At 41.8% G+C, this 19,250-nt stretch overlaps 1 protein-coding gene and 1 long non-coding RNA gene across 3 annotated transcripts in view; one reads left to right on the top strand and one right to left on the bottom strand.

Annotated features, from left to right (window-relative positions):
* The window catches only part of STYK1 (serine/threonine/tyrosine kinase 1), a 45,910-nt gene that overhangs the window by 6,040 nt on the left and 20,620 nt on the right, over window positions 1–19,250 (top strand). The window lies entirely within an intron of this gene.
* LOC123590285 overlaps window positions 18,224–19,250 on the bottom strand; it is a 28,993-nt gene continuing 27,966 nt past the window's right edge. The window contains exon 3 of the long non-coding RNA XR_006708702.1: window positions 18,224–18,644. This is a non-coding gene — a long non-coding RNA (uncharacterized LOC123590285). The remainder of the gene's footprint in view (window positions 18,645–19,250) is intronic.

Below are 19,250 nucleotides of genomic sequence, written 5' to 3'. Positions count from 1 at the left end.
AAGTATGTTTCAAACTGTACATTGTGGCCATAGGTATATTTCAATAATACACGTTTACACAAAATACACAATACGCAATACACAATTACATTTACACAAAATACACAATACACAATTACATTTACACAAAATACACAATACACGATTACATTTACACAAAATACACAATACACAATTACACAAAATACACAATAATACACAAAAGAATACTCGTATTTTAAGCCAATTAGCTTTCTAGAGAAATCTTCCAAGTTATTAGCTTGTGTCTCATCAGTTTTTTTTTTTTTTTTTTTAGTGTTTATTTATTTTTGACACAGAGAGAGAGAGACAGAGCATGAACAGGGGAGGGGCAGAGAGAGGAAGAGACACAGAATCTGAAGCAGGCTCCAGGCTCCAAGCTGTCAGCACAGAGCCCAATGCAGGGCTCGAACTCACAGACCGTGAGATCATGACCCCAGCTGAAGCCAGACACTCAACCGACTGAGCCACCCAGGTGCCCCATTGTCTCATCAGTTTTGAGTGATTTAGCCAAATGCACTGTATTGTTGGGTAAATGCAGAGTTTTGTGTTGAACAACTCTAGGAGACACCATTTATTTTCTATTCATATTATGCTATCAACTCAATGTTGAAAAACATCTGCCAAAGACGATAATTTGGAGTTTGGAGAAATTGATCCAAAGCTCTTCTTTTCTGACAGAACTCTCTATCCAAGCCACCCCCAGTTTGTGTCCTTTGGGTCAACTTCTCCAAAGTCCCTCTTACGTCAGATGGGGCTGGCTGGCCGAAGTGCTCAGTCCAGGCCTCAATCTAGTGCTCCTTCCGGCCAGTTAGAGACTAAAGCAGCAGGAAAGGACTTGATTTATCGGAGTAGTAGAAGTGACAGGCCTGCTTCTGGTTCAAGGAAGGAGGAGGAGGCGTAAGAGAATGCCAAATATTTACCTCCATTACCTTGTTTTCCGTCAGATTCATAATCAGATTCCACAAATCCAGCCAGTCTGGTCTGAAGCTGTCCTGCGTCCTACCTCTGTGGTCCTTCCTCGTAGGTCTCCATGCCCGATTCCTTTAGCGTTGCTGGGGGCTGATCATTAAGTGTGAGTCCAAATGAGTTCCGGCAGAGGAAGAAGAAAGAAGCAGAGTATCCCCTAAAATATTCATAAAGCCCGGAAGTGCCAACAATGAAAAACACAGCCAGAATGTGAAGTCTCGAGTCTTCAACCTGGGGCATGCATGGGGTAGAGATTTCCAGAGGCTCGTCCAGACACATAAAGAGCCCAAAGACCTGGCAGACAGAAGAAACTATGAAAGCGTACGCACATTATGAACTGTACAAACCGGGATCTTTTTCCTTACCCTCATCCCTCCAAACCCCAACTGGAAAAAAGGGGGATCAAATATCCAGCCAGCCTTATGAAGGGTGGAAAATTGTAGGGAAGAAGCACTAGGTGGAGATTCAAGACACATAAGAGTAGTCTTAGCCTGAGTGTTAACTGGCTATTGGAAGATACCTCAATCTGTGCCTGAGTTTGCTCATCCATAACTTATGGAGGTGAGGGTTTTTTTTTTTGTTGTTGTTGAGTTCAAAGGGCTCTTCCGGTTGTTTAGGATTCTGTGGCATTGGTGGAGCACGTGTTGCATTTCAGAGTGTGCTTGTCAGGCAGAATAAGCAATGGAAGGCAGGGTTGCTGTTTTCATGGTTTCTGTAGCAGCGAGTATGGCCCAGAGGAAACGGCAGTGGTTACTTAATTTGCAGCATGGGAATAGAATGGCTTTTGGGGGGCGCCTGGGTGGCTCAGTGGGTTAAGCGTCCAACTGCAGCTCAGGTCATGATCTCACACTCCGTGAGTTCGAGCCCCCGCATCGGGCTCTGTGCTGACAACTTGGAGCCTGGAGCCTGCTTCAGATTCTGTGTCTCCTCCTCTCTCTGCCCCTCCCCTGCTCATGCTCTGTCTCTCTCTGTCTCAAAAATAAATAAAAACATTAAAAAAATGGCTTTTTGACATTGAGAGTCGAAATTGTTGTATCTTCATCCCTTCTTGAAGCCCAGGCATCTCTGCTACCACCAAGTGACCTTGATTTCACTCCTTGTCCTTGTCCTCACCCACATTCCACTCTTGGGATGAGTTAATAATGGATTCATGATGAAGGGGTTTCATATCCGATTAGGTCTCTGATTTATCTTCTGACCCTAGGCGAGTCCCCTTTTCACTCAGACCTTAGTTTCCACATAATAGAGTTGCTAAGGGAGCCATGGATTATTCTGAACTGGTTTTCTATTATAAAAATGAAGATGGGGCATCTGGCACTTAACTCACTTGGTTGTGCGTCCGACTTCAGCTCAGGTCATGATCTCGCGGTTTGTGGGTTTGAGCCCCACGTCTGACTCTGTGCTGACAGCTTGGAGCCTGGAGCCTGCTTCAGATTCTGTGTCTCCCTCTCTCTCTGCCCCTCCCCTGCTCACGCTCTGTCTCTCCCTCTGTCAAAAATAAATAAACATCGGGGTGCCTGGGTGGCTCAGTCGGTTGAGTGTCCGACTTCGGCTCAGGTCATGATCTCACAGTTTGTGGGTTCGAGCCCCGCATCAGGCTCTGTGCTGACCACTTGCTCAGAGCCTGGAGCCTGCTTCAGATTCTGTGTCTCCTACTCTCTCTGCCCCTCCCCCGTTCATGCTTTGTCTCTCTGTTTCTCAAAAATAAATAAATGTAAAAAAAAAAAATTAAAAAAAAATAAACATCAAAAAAAAAAAAAAATGAAGATGGGGCACCTGGGTGGCTCAGTCGGGTAGGCGTCTGACTCTTGATTTTGGCTTAGGTTATGATCTCATGGTTTGTCAGTTCAAGCCTCGTGTTGGGCTCTGCACAAATGGAATGGAGCCTGCATGGGATTTGCTCTCCATTTCTCTCTCTGCCCCTCCCCCACTTGTGTGTTCTCTTTCTCTCAGAATGAATAAATAAACTCTAAAATCTATCTATCTATCTATCAATATATATAGATATATATCTATATAACTATAAAACTATCTATATAACTATATATAACTATGTATAACTGTATATCTATATAACTATATAACTAACTATATCTATCTATCGATTATATAGATATATGTCTATATAACTATATAACTATCTATAAAACTATATAACTATAGATATAACTATATCTATATAACTATCTATAGATAGTTATCTATCTATCGATATATATAGATCGATATATATCGATAGATCTATATATATCTATATATATCGATCTATATATATATCGATAGATAGATAGATAGATAACTTTGAGAAAAATACCAATTCTATAGGACTGGGAAAAAAGAAATATTAATAAGCCAAATGTGATTTTATAACTATCTGTAAAGCATCACTTCTTCAGCACATCACATTTATCTTTCCAAGTCTGCTCTCCTTGGGCTGATATTGAAATTGATTATTTTTAATTCACCGAGTTAGCACTGACCACGGAATGGAGGCAAGCTGACTTCAAAACCAAAGTACGAATTTACATTATCTACAAACAGATGGGCAATAAAGATTTGATAGTATCAGCAAGGTTGCAGGTTGTGGGTTTATAGGTATTCAAAAACTCTGTGAGATAAGTCACTCACCAAAAGGAGTTGAACGCTGGGCTAGAACTCTCTGTGCTAGATGGAGGTCCTTATAGTTTTACATGTGAGTTATGGGATTTAATGGTGGTATTAGGGACTGTCCTTTGCGCCTCTCATTTAAGCTCAATCAATAATATTTTGGGTGCCCAGGGAACAGTGTTCTCCATAGGTTTGATGTGCAGCAGCATTTATGGATAGGAATTTAGAGATGTGACTCTGGGTACCAGAGTCCTACCAAATTCATGGCAATGTGAGGAATCAGATGAACTCGGGCCCGTCAAAGAAAATAAACTGGGTGCTGATGCTAAGAACTACAAGATGTGCTCTATAGTGTGTGTCTTTATCCAAACACGAGAAGGATCAGAAGTGGCCTTTTAGTAAGCTATGGTATCATATGTAAATAGCATGTCTGGCCAGCCTCTAGGAGGCATGTATTGTCCAACCTGTTCTAGAATGGATCTCCTCAGAGACAGAGCATTCTGTGACATTGCCGAATCATACGCAAATTCTGGTTTAACCTTTAGAGGCCATGGAACTGTATGTCATCATCAACAACAAATGAGACGTGCACACTGAAAACTACAAAATATCATTGAAAAAATTAAAGAGGATCTAAGAAGACTTAATATCGTTACGATGGTAGTACCCTCTCAATTGATCTGCACGGTCAATGTAATCTCTACCCCAATTTTTTTTTTTTTACAGAAATGGCCAAGCTGATTCTAAAATGCACATCGTAACATAAGTGTCTTAAAATATCCAAAACAGTCAAAAAGAGATCAAAGATGGAGGAGTCATGTCTAATGATTTAAAAACTCACTACTTTTTTTTTTTTTTAATTTTTAATGTTTATTTACTTTTGAGAGACAGAGCATGAACAGGGGAGGGGCAGAGAGAGAGGGAGACACAGAATCCCAAACAAGCTCCAGGCTCCGAGCTGTCAGCACAGAGCCCCACGCGGGGCTTGAGTTTGTGAACCGTGTGATCATGACTTGAGCCCTAGTCAGATGCTTAACTGACTGAGCCACCCAGGTGCCCCTAAAAACTCACTAAGTTTTAAAACTAATTAAGACTGTGTACTATTGGCATAAAGATAGACATATAGACCAATGGAACAGAATTGAGGGTCCTGAAATGAACTCATACCTATGGCCATTTGATTTTCTTTTTTATTAAAAAAATTTTTTTTTAATTATTTTTCTTTATTTTTGAGAGGCAGAGAGAGACACAGCGTGTGTGGGGGACGGGAAGAGAGAGAGGGAGACACAGAATCCAAAGCAGTTCCAAGCTCTGAGCTGTCAGCACAGAGCCCGATGCGGGGCCCTAACTCATGAACCATGAGATCATGACCAGAGCCAAAGTCGGACGCTCAACCGACTGAGCCACCCAGCCGCCCCGGCCATTTGACTTTCTATACAGTGCCAACATAATTCATTGTGCAGACGCACTGGATATTAACATGCAAAAGAATGAAATTGATTGCCTACTTCACAACATTTGCAGAAATTAACTCAAAATAGGTCAAAGATCTAAATGTAAGATCTAAAATCATTATTCAGCCATAAAAATGAATGAAGTACTGATTTATGCTACAACATGGATGGGATGGTTAATTTAAAAAAAAAATTTAATGTTTTTGTTTATTTTTGAGAGAGAGAGAGAGAGAGACAGAGCAAGCAGGGGAGGGGCAGGGAGAGAGAGAGAGAGAGACACAGAATCCGAAGCAGGCTCCAGGCTCCGAGTTGTCAGCACAGAGCTGATGCGGGGCCTGAACTCATGAGCTGTGAGATCATGACCTGAGCCGAAGCTGGATGCTTAACTGACTGAGCCAGCCAGGTGCCCCAGGATGGTTAATTTTATGTGTCAGTTTGACTGGGCTGAGGAATGCCCAGATGATGAAGAAACATGATTTCTGGGTGCCTCTGTGAGGATGTTTCTGGAAAAGATTAGCATTTGAATCAGTGGACCGAGTAAAGAAGATCTGCCCTCGCCAGTGTGGGTGGACATCATCCAACCTGCTGAGGGCTTGAGGAAAGCAAAAAGATGGAGGAAGGGTAAATTTTCTCTCTCTTGAGATGGGACACGCATCTTCTCCTGCCCTCCACCATCGGAACTCCTGGTTCTCCAGCCCTTGGGCTCTAGGACTTACGCCCATGGTCCCCCGCTCTCAGGCCTTCAGCCTCACACTGAATTGTACTACCAGCTTTCCTGATTTTCCAGCTTGCAGACAGCAGGTTGGGGGACTTCTCGGCCTCTGTAATCTCATGAGCTAATTCCCATAATAAATGTCCTCCTATATATTTGTCTATATATCTACATCTTTATATCTTATTCATTCAGTTTCTCTAGAGAACCCTGATTAATACAATGGGTGATCTTAAATGCATGCTAAGTGAAAGAAACCAGACACAAAGCTACAGATTGTATGATTCAATTCGTATGAAATGTTCAAAATAGGTAAATCCAAAGACAGAAAATAGGTGATTGCCAGGCGCTGGGGAGAGTGGGCATTGGGGAGTGACTACTATTGGTACAGATTTCTTGGAGGGGATGATGAAAATATTCTAAAATTAGATAGCAGTGATGGTTGTACGATTTTGTGACTATAAAAACCACTGATAATACACTTTAAAAAGGGTGAGCTCTTGGGGCCCCTGGGTGGCTCAGTCGGTTAAGTGTCGGACTTCAGCTCAGGTCACGATCTCACAGTTTGTGAGTTGGAACCCCACATCGGGCTCTGTGCTGGCAGCTCAGAGCTTGGAGCCTGCTTTGGATTCTGTGACTCCCCCTCTCTCTGCCCCTCTCCTGCTCACACTCTGTCTCTCTTTGTCTCTCAAAAATTAAATAAACGTGAAAACAAATTTTTTAAAAGGGTGAGTTCTCTGGTATGTGAATTATATCTCAGTCAAAAAGAAAGCAATATTGAAGGTAATTCTAATTTTGAAAAAAAAGAAAAGAAAAAGGAAAGAAAAGGAAAGAAAAGAAAAGAAAAAAAAGGTTTTCAAGAATCTGCTAGCAAGATGATATAATATCAGGAAATAGATTCCAAAGCCATACAACCTGGGAGTTCCAAATCCCTGTTACTAGCTGAGTGGTCCAGAGCAAGTTACTTTACATCTCTGTGACCCAGAGGTCACTGGTGCCATTGTAACTATATGCCTACTAGGCTGTAATGGGAGGCAAAAACCAGTATGAAGGAAGCTGTGCTGCATGTAAGTGACGGTTACAGAGGGGCAGAGCAGGGCAGGGTCCAAAGCAGATTGCTTCATTGGTTTATTGTCTGAACTCTGCTCCAGGCTGACTCACGGAAAGACACTGGGTGTAGTGGAAAAGGAGGAAGAGATAATATGGATCCAAGATACCATATCTATATTTAACCTTTCCTGGCCCTGGAAAAGATCCAAAACTATGTTAGGAGAGACGCATAGAGGAGGGCACCAGAGCAAGGGATGATGAAAAGTATTGGATAAATTTTTTGTTGCTCAGTTTAAATAAATATTAGACAGAAATGTTGAGGGTTTTCCTCTGGTTTCAGACAATAAACTTAAGATTCTGTTCTCTTGTCCTGTCTCTACTCATCTTTCAATTCAAAATGAGATCAGACAGGGGCACTTGGGTGGCTCAGTCAGTTAAGTATCTGACTCTTGATTTCGGCTCAGGTTATGAGCTCATGGTTTGTGAGTTCAAGCCCCGCATTGGGCTCTGTGCAGAAAGCATGGAGCCTGCCTGGGATTCTCTCTCTGTCTCTCTCTGTCCCTCTCCTGCTCATGCACTCTCTCTCTCTCAAAATAAATAAATAACCACTTAACAACAACAAAAAAAGATCAAACACATCTTTAAAGTTCATGTCACTGCCACATTTTTATTCCCAGGACAGATCAAGAAGCTAGGACAGTGGCAGGTGTTTGTAGCAAGATTCACATTCCTTTGTTTTTTTAATTAATTAATTAATTAATCAAAGTTTTATTTAATTGTAGTTAGTTAACATATTTGCAATATTGGTTTCAGGAGTAAAATTCAGTGATTCATCACTTAAATACAACACCCAGTGTTCATCATAACAAGAGCCCTCCCTAATACCCATCACCCATCTAGCCCATCCCCCTCCCACCTCCCTCCATTGACCCTCAGTTTGTTCCCTATCTTTAAGAGTCTCCTACCGTGTCTCTCTCTCTCTCTTTCCTCCTCCCATGTGTTCATCTGTTTTGTTTCTGAAACTCTACATATGAATGAAATCATATGGTATTTGTCTTTCTCTGATTTATTTCGCTTAGCATAATACGTCTAGCTCCATCCACGTTATTGCAAATGGCAAGATTTCATTCTTTTTGACCACATCCCTTTGTTTTAAACTGCTTTAAGATGTACTTCCCATTCATGACTTTTCTTTAGATCTCACTCTTTCTGTCAGCATACAGCAAAGAAGGACTATATTACATAGCCATTTTAAGGGAATGATAGAAAGGTGTCACATTTCTTACTTAAAAAAAAATAGAGAAAACTCTGTTGTTGACCTTTCCTCTGGTTTTACACTTCTGAATTCTCTTCTTTATGTGAGTATATGGTATATATCCTTGGTTTCATCATCGTTTTCTTTTCTTGGATTCTAAATAAATAATTATAATGCCTTGTATTTTTACTCTATATATTTCATGGTGTTTTACATACAAACCTCAGACCAAGACATGTTAATTAGCTTGCTTAAGGTCACACACAAGATGGTGCTAACCCAGTGTCATAACTGAGATCTCACGTCTCCTTTGCCTGTATTAGGAGAGGATTCTTTCTTTTCATTCTACATTTCTCCTAGAACTTTCCATTGAGAAATAATCTAGGTGAGGATAATATAACCAATTCCAGGGCAGAAGGCAGCTGAAGCCAACGTGAAGATCAGTGCTGGGGCCTCATTATACTGGAGTCCATGCTAGTGTAGAAATAGTGTTATTTAAAGTTCATTTGATCACAGGGTTTTCTCCAAAGTGCATCTCATAGCTGCATTAATCTCTGTCTTCCTCAAAATCACTGGTATTGATATATGAGAGGAGAAAGAGTATGATTAGCAAATGATAGAGCAATAAGTAAGTAGAACTGGCTTGAAATTCTCTGAAATACCAAAGCCTTAACACCAGCTTAACAGATCTCCAAATCATTTACTATAGAAATGCTTTAATGGTGGGAGGCAAGGTACATCAGAAGAGAGGGCAGTGGACCTGTGGGGGCAGGGGAGAGGGAGAACATGATAATACGACCTTGGATTTCTGAATTCCATCAATTTCTTTTATTCTAAGACTTTAAAGTCTTGTCCTATGTTTTATCTCATTTGTCTTGCCAGAGTGTCTGATTAGGCAGTTCAAGGATTATGATCCATTACTTTATGGATCAGGAATTAAAACCCAGAGATGTGATAAAACCTGCTCCAAATGATAGAGACAGAAAGGGAGAGAGAAACAGAGATAATGTTAAGATACGGCTGCTGCCAATTTAGAACTGTATTAAACTAGATCCTGATGAATTTTAAATCTGCTCATATCACTTTACCTATGAACATAAGAAAAACCCCTTTATTAAAAACTTTCATGAACGTAAAATTGATATATTTATTCTATTGTATAGCTGTATAAAAATTTGGCAGCCCTCTTTGCATTAGAGTTTTCCAGAGAAATAGAGCCAACAGGATGTTTGTGTGTCTATGTATGTATGTATATGTATGTATGTATGCCTATATGTATCTATGTATCATCTATTGACATCTAGTTTGAAGAATAGATCTGAGCCTGGATGGCTCAGTTGGCTAAGCATCCGACTCTTGATTTTGGCTCAGGATATGATCTCACGGTTTGTGAGATTGAGCCCTGTGTTGGGCTCTGCACCGGCAGTGCAGGGTCTGTTTGGGATTCTCTCTCTCTCTCTCTCTCTCTGCCCCTCCACTGTTTGTTCTCTCTCTTTCAAAATAAATAAATAAGCATTAACAAAAATTAAGAATCTGTGGATAGTTGGGAAGTCCAAAGTCTTCAAGGTAGACCAGCAGGCTGGAGACCCAGTGAAGTGATGCAGTTTAAGTCCAAAGGCAGTGTGCTGGCATAATTTCCTCTTCTGGGGAGGTCAGTCCTTTTCTATTAAGACCTTCAACTGATTAGATGGGCCATACGCACATTACGGAGGGTAATAATGTGCTTTCTTCAAAGTTCCTTGACTTAATTGTTAATCTCATTTTAAAAATGCCTTCACAGAAATATCTAGAATAACGTTTGATCAATTATCTGGGTACCATGGCCTAGCCAAGTTGACACATAAAATTACCCATCACACACCTCTTCATGAAAATTTAATTTTATTTCTACTTTTAATTTTAATACAATTTGCATAATTGTATAATTATAATAGTAATTTAAAAATAATAATCATTATTTATTAATAATTATTATTAACCAATAATAATAATAACAATCAATTATTATAATTATTAAATAAAATGATAATTTTTTTTGCATGTTCAGAAACATCTTCCATTAAAAAAATCCTTTTATGGGGTGCCTGGTTGGCTCAGTCAGTGGAGCCTGCAACTCTTGGTCTCAGGGTTGTGAGTCTGAGCCCCATGTTGGGTGTAGAGATTACTTAAAAATAATATCTCTTAAAAAATCCTTTTATAATTGAGTCTTAGGAGAGAAATTACTGGGTCAAAATTATGAATGTCATTCAGACTCTTTTCTTACATTGCCAGATTCGTTTCCATAATGTAGAAATTTAGATTCCCTGTTAATGTGTAAGAGTGGGCTTTTTAAAATAGGGTTCTTCAGAACATCAGAATTCTCTTTCTTTTTTTTTCTTAAATGGAAATACAAAAATTTCACATCTTGGTTTTACTTGAATGTATATTATATAATTACTAGTTAAATTGAACATCTTTAATCTTAACATCACTCTTCTCCCATATTTGTTGAACACTTTTATTTGATGTATTGGTTTTCTTTTGATTTCACTGTTTTTTTTTTAATTTTTATTTTTAATTTTTTAATTTTAATTTTAATTTTTTTTGAGAGAGAGATAAAGAGAGAGAGAGCCTGTGTGAACAGGGAAGGGGGGCAGAGGAAGAGAGAGAGAGAATCCCAAGCAGGCTTCACACTCAGTGTGGAGGTTGACATGGGGCTCGATCCCATGACCCTGGGATCATAACCTGAGCCAAAATCAAGAGTCAGACGCTTAACCGACTGAGCTACCCAGGTGCCCCATGTTTTTCACTTTTCATGACCATTTATTTATTGTCATCTTATTAATTTTCTTACTATAGTTACTAAGTTATATAGAATTTCTGTTTTTATGCATTGATCCTTTCTTTGTGGTTTTACTTTTTCTGTTGGATTCTTCTATTTATTTATTTATTTGTTTATTTGTTTATTTACCTTATGCATTTGTATCTCTTTTGTTATTTATTATTTATTTTTATTTTTAAATTTACATCTAAGTTACTTAGCATTTAATGCAGTAATCATTTCAGGAGTAGATTCCAGTGATTCATCCCCTACGTGTAACACCCAGTGCCCATCCCAGCAATGGGATGGGCCCCTTGCTCATTTAGCCATCCTCCCATCCACAACCCCTCCAACAACCCTCAGTTTGCTCTCTATATTTAAGATATTTAAGAGTCTCGTATGTTTTGCCCCCTCCCTCTTTTTACATTATGTTTGCTTCCCTTCCCCTATGTTCATCCGTTTTGTATCTTAAATTCCACATATAAGTGAAGTCATATGATATTTGTCTTTCTGTAATTCCGATTAGCATAATACTCTCTAGTTCCATCCACGTAGTTGCAAATGGCAACTACAATTTTTGATTGCCGAGTAATATTCCACTGCATATATATACCACATCTTCTTTATCCATTCATCTGTCAGTGGACACTTGGGCTCTTTCCATATTTTGGCTATTGTTGATAGTGTTGCTATAAACATGGGGGTGCATGTGTCACTTCAAAACAGCATACCTGTATCCCTTGGGTAGATACCTAGTAGTGCAATTGCTGGGTCAGAGGGTAGTTCTATTTTTAATTTTTTGAGAAAACTCCATACTGTCTTCCAGAGTGGCTGAACCAGTTTGCATTCCCACCAGCAGTGCAAAAGGGTTCCCCTTTCTTCACATCCTCGCCAACATCTGTTGTTGTCTGAGCTGTTAATTTTAGCCATTCTGACTGGCGTGAGTTGGTATGTTATTGTGGTTTTGATTTGTATAGGAATCTTTTCTTTTAATCTTATCTAGTCCTCACCAATCCCATATAACGTACAATGTTAGTTTTTGTTTCTTAAAACATATAATCATTTGTCCAACTAAAATTTATTTTTGCACAGGAATGAAGCAAGGATCTAAATTATTATTGCCAAATGAGTAACCATAATATGCATATGATGCATAATCCACAGAATGATAATCAATCTCAATAGTTCGCAACCTGGCTGTAATTTAGTGTCTCCTGGGAAGCAGTCCCTTTTTTCAGTGCTGATAAGTGAAATCATACTTATGGGATACATAAACATCATAATTTCTTCTAAGTGAACCCCACATGGGCATTTTTTAGAAAGCTCCCTACAAGAGGCTAATGTGTAGCCAGGTTTGAGAATCTGCTTGTTCTGTTTCATGCTGACTTCTTTATATTAAATCCCTAAATATGTCATTTATTTCTGGGATATTTATGTGCTCTGTTAGGCTTACTCTCTATTTTTGAGTGTCACTGTGTAGGTTAGTGTGTGTGTTAGGCTTTGTAACATATTCAGGCCTAGAATATGCTTCTTGCCTCAAATCTTGTTTTGCTTTTGGAATGAGAGATTAATGCTTGTTGGGATATCACTAGTTCTTTTCCTCATCTTGTGGGAGCCCTAAGTTTCCAAAAAAAACCCAAACCCAAAACCAAAACCAAAAACAAAAACAAAAACAACTGTAACAAGCCCTTATTGAACTTCTCAACTTACTTACACATCTTAGAAAAGCTACCTAACCTTTCTCCCCGTCCTCATTTTCTGTTTATTCTCTGAACTACCCCCCTCTCTAGCTCGCCACTGCTTCCTCTTTCTAGGACCATGAGTGATCTCCGTTCTGCCTCTATCCATTGGGCCACTTCTCTGAGAGAGTGATTTGAGATAAACTAACTAGGTTTTGGAGGTAAATTCTAGGTAAAGGTCGACAGTTCGGTGATACATTCACATGTAGGTGAGAGTAAGCAACTTGGGTTTATAGGGTGGCGAGCAGAGCAGTAGGGGCAAGAGGTCCAGGGGCACGTGGGTGGGCGTGAAGCAGAGTATGGACGGGGTGATGGCCATTATTCAGGTGCAAGGCCAACAGTGTATCTATCAGGAGGGGGGTGGCTTTCCATTTGTAGTAGGACGTCAGTAACCAGACTATATTGTGCAGTTCTTATCTCATGAAAGAGGATTGATTTAGGCAGAGAGGACAGTGAGGGCCTATCCACTTGTGAGACATTCAGGATAGGACTCCAGACTTGAGAGTACTTGGGTACTCAGCATGAGTACCTGGACAACCTTATGAGAAATGAGCGACCTGTCTTCTCAAACTAAGGAGGGCGGCAAGAAGGATAGGGAGAAGGAGCCGAGTCTATTGATCTCCTTACTGCCTCCATCCAGATTCGTTCAGGAATTTTACCCAGGACTGGGTAAAAATGTAGCCAGCAGATAGGTGGTGTCAATGGAAGCAGCTAGAAGGCGTTGAGACATTTAGGGACAGAAGGTGAATTAATTAACTACTTAATAATATACCACCATGTAGCATTCTATCTGTTTTATACCTTAGTTTACAGCATTGTGCTTTTGATCCGTCTTGTTTAAATCTCCCGTCCTCAACATGATTGTCAAATTCAGAGACCTCTTAGCAGGTGTAATACTTAGGCTGTCCAATCGTACGTAGTTGCCGTATGACGTTTTAACACCCACGTTCCTTTATGATTACCTTCCTCTTCGCACACAGGACTACGTGGAGTTAGATCTACCAATATGATAAATATCTTGACAACAGGGGTTTTGTTTTGTTATCTGGAGTTAAATACGCTTACCTGATTGGTACAGCTATGTGACTACCTCCCAACCTGGGAGACAGGTGAAGAAGGGAGGGGGGAGGAAGGGAAGCACTACTTTATATTGATTGTCAGTAATGGGCCCAGCACTATGCTAGGTATTATACGTAAATTATCCTGGAGAGCTTTCCACAGTCTCGGGAGAAAGACATCATTGTCTCCGCTGACAGATGGCCAAACGGAGGCTCAGAAGGTTAGAATGACTTATACACAGTCTGGAAGAATGTTGGACCTGAGATCCAAATAGCAGTCTGACTCCAAATCTCCTTCTCTTGCCACTTCCCCGGAGGAAAGTACAGGCAGGGCAGGGATAGGAAGGAAGCTTGTGAGCTTCTGGGGCTGCTGGGATATGGGTAGAAAGAGGCAGGTCTGCAGGACCTTCAGAATTTGAGAGGCAAGGTCGTCTCACTGGTTGAGGGGACTTGCTCATTGTCCTGCCCCCTTTTCTGGCGAGACTCATTCCTTGCTGCTGTCTGTGGTTCTTCACTGCCCTCAGGAGAGAAACAGGTGTCCCGCTCCCTGAACTAGGAAGGGAAGGCATGGCAAAGTCAGGTGTCGTGCCTCTGGACGCTTGATGGATCACCTATCAAACCGGAACTGGCACCTCTGTTATCATAACACCAGCTCAGTGCTGATTCCATCTTTCCCAGCTTCCAGACTGCTCAGCTCTGAGGCACACGGAGCCACTCTTAAGGAGGGACTCCGCTGTTTGCTCCTTGCTGTGCAGAATGAGGTTCCCGGGGGCATCGTTTTCATCTCGCCAGGCGTTTGTGGTTGTGTACCTGGGATTACCTTCTCTGTGCAGGATCTTTACAGGGACCCGCCCTGTGTGACACAGCACTTCACACATTTCCTGCTTGTGACATCCCCTGTCCATTGTCTCTCTGCCTGCCCGGGTCCGGGACTCATTTATCAGAGTATGAGACAGCGTGTGTACGTGTGTGCGCGCGCGTGTGCACGTATGGGTGTTCCCGCCATCTTTCGCAGAATGCCTTCCTTCTGTCCCTTTTCAGTGTGGCTCTCCCGTCTGCCAGAGGGCAATGTGCTAGAATGGGCGGGAAGAGTGGTAGAACAGGGTGGAGCTCCTCACTTACAGGGGAAACTGCTAAGACTTCTCAAGTTCCAGAAGTCCCCCCACTGCCCCTGAATGAAAAGTCTAGCAGAATGAATAGCAGAGAGGGGGACTGACCTTTGGAAATGCACTGTGACTGACCACAGCAGCGGCGAAGTGTTTGAGAGAAGCCCCAGGGAGGCGTCTCCTCTGGCGTGTCCAACGGGTAGGAGAAAGGAGACGCAGATAGAAGAGGCGATTCTGCGTTTAGAGGGGGTGGTAGTTGTGTGTCCTTGGCTTTTCCCTTGTTGAGAACCTTTTTTTCGGGGCGCTTGGGTGCCTCAGTCAGTTAAACGACTGACTTCGACTCAGGTCATCTTCGGGTCAGTGGGTTCCAGCCCCACATAGGGCCCTGTGCTGACAGCTCAGAGCCTGGAGCCTGCTTCGGATTCTGTGTCTTCCTCTCTCTGCCCCTCCCTCCCCCCACTCTCAAAAATGAATAAACACTGAAAAAAAATAAAAAAAAAAAGAGAACCCTTATTCTGGGCTGGGGAAATTGTTGATTGGTAATCTCGGGAAGAGAAAACAATCAGCGAGATAATGTCTAATTTGGGATATATCATTCCTGGGTTTTTGAGGTTTGCCTGTGGTAGATGGAGAATTATTGAATCGAGAACGTGAAAAACAGGATGATAATTATAATACAAATAAAATGTATTGAATTTGGGTGACACCTCAAAGGACCTAAAATTAATCTCTGCAATCATATTAAAAACTTCATGGGGTGGGTAGTGTTACTGCGATTCTTACTTAGATGTTAAGGGACCTGTCTGTCTTGCAATCACAGTACTCCTCTCCAAAGCAAATTTTTTGGGAGCTTCCAGGATACAAATTAGGCTTCTTCATCTCTACTGGGTCGTACACGTGTTTTACGAATTCCTGCAGACATGTTAAAATAAGAAGGAAGACTGGGACGCCTGGGTGGCTCAGTCAGGTGAGCATCTGGCTTCGGCTCAGGTCATGATCTCACATCGGCCCACATCGGGCTTACTGCTGTCAGCTCAGAGCCCACTTCGGATACTCTGTCCCCCTCTTTCAGTCCCTCCCCCGCTTGCGCTCTCTGAAAAATAAATAAAACATTAAAAAAAAATAAGGAAGAAAAGCTGATGATACTCAGTCTCCTTATTACAAGACCTTTGTTTAAATAAGGTCAGGATTCCCAAGCACCATGGGAGCCTCTCTTCTAATGGTTTCAAAGTGCATTTCAAGCCCTGGGTCTCTAGGAAGGTGGGGGAGGGAGAGGGGGAGGATCAGAACAATCACAATCCTTCAGTATCTGAGGAGAACAGGAGGACAAGGGATTCCCTCTGGGTGACCTCCCCTTCTCTCTGCCTCATCCACCCTAGGAGATATCACCCGGCACAAGGCAAGTTGTCTACACTAGTCAAATCCTCTGGATCGAAAGAGGCTCACCTCTCCAGTGTGCCTTTGCCTGTACTCCTTGTCCTCTGGCAAGTGTGCTTCAGGAGAAAGGTGGGGCCTTGGGCGTTGCATGGTGCTCCCAATTCTCAGGCCAGTGCCCTGTCTCCTGGGAGTTCTAGCTCCTTCTGGACCTTCATGCTCACAGTGAGAGATCGCCAGTCCTGGAAACTAGACCCTTTCCCTCAAAAAGGGATTTAGGATTGAGATCAAATCCAGGAAAATGAACAAACAAAGAAAATGATCCAAGATTCCATAATCTGGAGAGTACTGGGGGAAAGTTTCTGATTCTACCTTTATTTTCTGGATACAGTTTGAAGACAGACATGCAGTCATTGTCTGTGGCCCTCTAAGACCTTGGAGCACACACTTAACAGGCAGATTCTCCTCCCCTGTGCTTTCCAAATTCTGTTGCATTTGTTGGTGAAGTTTGGTTTCTGCATTACGGTTTCTATGATTCTTTTGGATTCGGACATAATTTCTTCTTCCATGTGAGTGACAAGTACAGATGTGCAGTAAAGTGGTTTAAGGAATATTGGGTTTGTAATTAAAAGACTGGGGCGTGACACCTTGCAGTGGAATTTGCTTGCCGTTTTTTTTTTTTTTAACCTGGGTTTATTCAGAATTGAATCTTTTTGAATGTTTTAATGTTTATTCATTTTTGAGAGAGACGGAGACAGAGTGTGCGCGGGGAAGGGGCCGAGAGAGAGGGTGACTCCAGGCTCTGAGAATCGGAAGCAGGCTCCAGGCTCTGAGCTGTCAGTCAGCACAGAGCCCAACATGGGGCCCAAATTTGTGAATTGTGAGATTATGGCCTGAGCCAAAGTCAGACACTTAATCAGCTGGACCATCCAGGTGCCCCCCAAATTTAACCTTTTCGGACCCCAGTTTCCCCGTTGTGTGAAAGTGCCTAGCATCACACCTGGCACATTATAGTTGCTCGACATATGTTTATTGGAGCTGAAAATAGGAAGGCCGGCTTGCTGTTCAGAATGTTAAAGACTAATTTTGGAATCCTGTAGATAGATCTGAGCAATTCTTTTCGATCTCATTTCCAATTTAACATGTTCATTCCATTAAATGGTGTTTTGTTTTGTTTGTTTTGCTAGGACATCTCATGGATGAGGAAGAAGGGGGAGGGGAAGAGGGGAGTGAGCTGGAAGGCAAACTGCCTCAGTCTGGGGGCTGCTACCTCTGTATGTTTTACTCTCCTCACCCAAAGCCTTCAGGTCCTCTGCCCCAAGGTCCATAGCTATTAATAACTCCCTTACCCAGTGTGGCATTCATCTGGGTGGGTGGGTCACTTGTCTTTATAAAAACAACATGGCTGGCAGATCCATTTGTGTTGATACCCAGGTGGTAAGGTTGAGGGTGGAGGCTGGTGTAACGTTTAACCATATCTTACGGGAATGGGACCAGATGTTATATGGAGATCAGTCAAGTGATTTCTCACAACACTTAGGCAGTTGGAGTGCGGGAGAATGGATCTAATTTTGAAAGTTCTGTTTGTACCCATTCATCAACCGATGGACATTTAGGTTCTTTCCGTGTTTAGCTATTGTTGAAAGTGCTGCTGTAGACATTGGGGTGCAAGTGTGGTTTATACACACAATGGAATACTACTTGGCAATGAGAAAGAATGAAATCTGGCCTTTTGTAGCAACGTGGATGGAACTGGAGAGTGTTATGCTAAGTGAAATAAGTCGGGCAGAGAAAGACAGACACCATATGTTTTCACTCATATGTGCATCCTGAGAAACTTAACAGAAGACCATGGGGGAAGGCAAGGAAAAAAAAAGTTAGGGAGGGAGTCAAACCATAAAAGACTCTTAAAAACTGAGAATAAACTGAGGGTTGATGGGGGGTGGGAGGGAGGGAAAAGTGGGTGATGGGCATTGAGGAGGGCACCTGTTGGGATGAGCACTGGGTGTTGTATGGAAACCAAGCTGCCAATAAGTTTCATATTCAAAAAATAAATAAATAAAATAATAATCATAAACAAATAAAGTTCTATTTGTAGATGTATTTTGGTAAGATGAGTTTCTTCTGGACACCCATGAGTAAATTGCTGATCATATCTGGGAGACTATTGTGCTCACTGGACAGAAGTGTGGCTCGTGGGGGTTGCATTATTCTTGGAAATAGAACTGTCTTTGTGTGTAATGAAACAGACAGAGAGGGGACGTGGCGTTATGCTTGCATTGTGCCTATGCGTAAGGGTTTGGAGAGTTTACGTTAAATAGTTAGCTTAATTTCAGTTATAGTCATTCGACTCCAGACTCTAATCGTGCGAAGATTTGAGCTGCACTGTACTCCCCATTTCATACTCCTTTGTATCTCTTTCTTCATCGTGCTGTTTCCTCCTCTCGGTTCTCAGTTCAAGAAGGGAGCTACACTTTTCAATATGCCGACAGAAAGAAGCAACTGAGAAGAGAGAAAGTAAAGAATGATAAGCACAAGTGAGGCAATAGTATTGTTTTAATGAGAGGCCTGCCTGAGGGGATTTGGCATTGTAGATATAGGTATGTGAAAGCTATAGGCAGCCTATGTACATATGTTCCAGCCACCGAATAGAATGATCAGAATAAACAATTTCACAACTTTTCTAGATCCTTGATTCCAGTGGCTTGAATATAGTAAAACCTAGTGATACATGGTACCAAGGAGAGAACTGTGGGGTAATGTTTTACATGCGTGAGGATTTTACAGTCTAGGTAAGGAGAAGAAGCAGTAGCCAGTATTATTTTTTTCTTTTTGAAGATTTTTTAAAATTTATTTTGAGAGAGAGAGAGAGAGAGAGCAGGGGAGGGACAGAGGGAGAGGCAGAGAGGAAATCTGAGGCAGGCTCCATGCTGCCAGCATGGAGCCCAATGCGGGGCTTGAACTCACAAACTGTGAGATCATGGCCTGAGCCGAAACCAAGAGTTGGACACTTAACTGATTAAGCCACCCAGGCGCCCCTTGAAGATTTAATTTTTAAGTAATCTCTACACCCAGCATGGGGCTTGAACTCACAACCCCAAGATTAGG

This window comes from Leopardus geoffroyi, chromosome B4 (genome assembly GCF_018350155.1).
Source record: "Leopardus geoffroyi isolate Oge1 chromosome B4, O.geoffroyi_Oge1_pat1.0, whole genome shotgun sequence".
Lineage (NCBI taxonomy): Eukaryota > Metazoa > Chordata > Mammalia > Carnivora > Felidae > Leopardus > Leopardus geoffroyi.
Note: the sequence above shows the minus strand (reverse complement) of the source record. Positions and strands in the feature narration are given on the sequence as shown.